The sequence below is a fragment of the Ammospiza nelsoni genome, chromosome 26 (assembly GCF_027579445.1).
Source record: "Ammospiza nelsoni isolate bAmmNel1 chromosome 26, bAmmNel1.pri, whole genome shotgun sequence".
Taxonomy (NCBI): domain Eukaryota; kingdom Metazoa; phylum Chordata; class Aves; order Passeriformes; family Passerellidae; genus Ammospiza; species Ammospiza nelsoni.
The window spans coordinates 5,950,566-5,952,189 of NC_080658.1; positions in this window are offsets into that span (position 1 = coordinate 5,950,566).

Below are 1,624 nucleotides of genomic sequence, written 5' to 3' on the forward strand. Positions count from 1 at the left end.
GATGGAGGCTGTGGCTGCGAATTCATCAAGGGACACTGCCCTCCTATTGATCCATCTGCAACTTGCTGTGGTCTGCAGCCATTCCCAGAGGCAGAGGCTGTGGCTGGGAGCGTGATCCAGCACCCTGCAAGAGGCTGGTGGTGGATAAACCATCAGCACCTAAGGGAAATATCCCACCCCTGGATGGTGGTCCCATGTTTTCCAGCACCCCCCTCCCAGCAGTAGACCTCATTGATTCCTGTTTCCTCAAGGAAAGAAGGAAGTACAGTGTGTTGTCTGGCTGTCTGCTCTGGCTCACCTCAGGCTGATGGAGCTTGGCTCACTTCCAGGATAGGCACAGCACCCACAGCTGGGGCAGCCCCCAAACCTCAGTGAGTACAGAAGACATGCTCTGAAACTGCCCTGGCATGGAGGAGCGGGTTTAACCCAGCCAGAAATTCATCCAGCTCAGGGATGGACCCAATCCTGACCATGGCAACCCTAAGAGACAGGGGTGTGGGGAATACCTCCCCAGGGGATGGCTGCCTGGGGACTGCAGGAGCTGAGACACAGAGATATGACAGGAGACCCTTTAAAGCCTGAGGGTTATGCTGGGAGAGAAGGGAAATGTCATTATCCAAGACCTTAGGAGCATCATCCAGGCTATCCCACACCACTGTCCCCCCCTTCTCTACCATTGCAAGCCCCCCTGCTCCTGCCCCATCACCTCTGCCCCTCCCAGCCTGCGGGACACAGCTCGGAGCCAGCAGCACCCCCAGCTCCTCCGGGTCCGCCCTTGTGATCAAACACCCCCGCACAGCCCTGCTGTGTCAAAGACCTGCATCCACCTGCCCCACATCCCCGTCCTTCCCTCGGGAGCATCTCCTCACAAGGCAGGGCTGAAACCCCTTCCACCCCATCCCTGTGGAGGAGAAAAAGGCCTCTGCCTTCCCTTCGTGTTCACCATCCGTTTTGCAAAGGGGCTGCAAGAGCTGACGGGGGAAACCTGGGGGAAACTGGGAAACTTGTCCCAGTTCCTGCGACACAGCCCTGGAGCGAGATCCCCGAATGCACAACGCCCACCCATCCTCATCCTCATCCCCGTCACGCTGCAGCCCCGAACCCTTTGCGAACACAAGGGAAGCCCCCAGGCTCCGCAGGAGAGACCCTACAGGGTCTGCACGATGGGAGTGAGAGGGGTGGAGAGGAGAAACCCCCCCGGGAGAGCCGCGAGGGCGGTCCCTGGGCCGGTGGAAGTTTCTGCTGCTGAGGATGCTGAGCGAGGGAAGGAGAAAGGGGGAAAAAATCAAACCGAGGTGGAAGGCACCAGAGAGGTGGAGAAAGGGAAAGGGGAGGAGGGAGAGGAGGAGGGAGGGAAGGGGGAGTGGGAGGCTGGCGAGGAGGGATGCAGCCCATCGCCAGGCGAGCTGGAAGGTGGGCAGCCGGAGCACCGGCTCCGGGGAGGTTATAAAAGGCAGGAGCGGGACGCAGAAGGAGCCGCAGCCTCTGCGCAGCCCCGCGGGGACCCGCCAGGCTCCTTCGCTGCAAGCCCGGAGGATTCTCGCCCCGACGGCAGAAGCAGCCCAGCAGGAGCGGGGACGCTGCCAGCCATGCCCCGCGGAGCTGGGCGCAGGGGCAGCTGAGG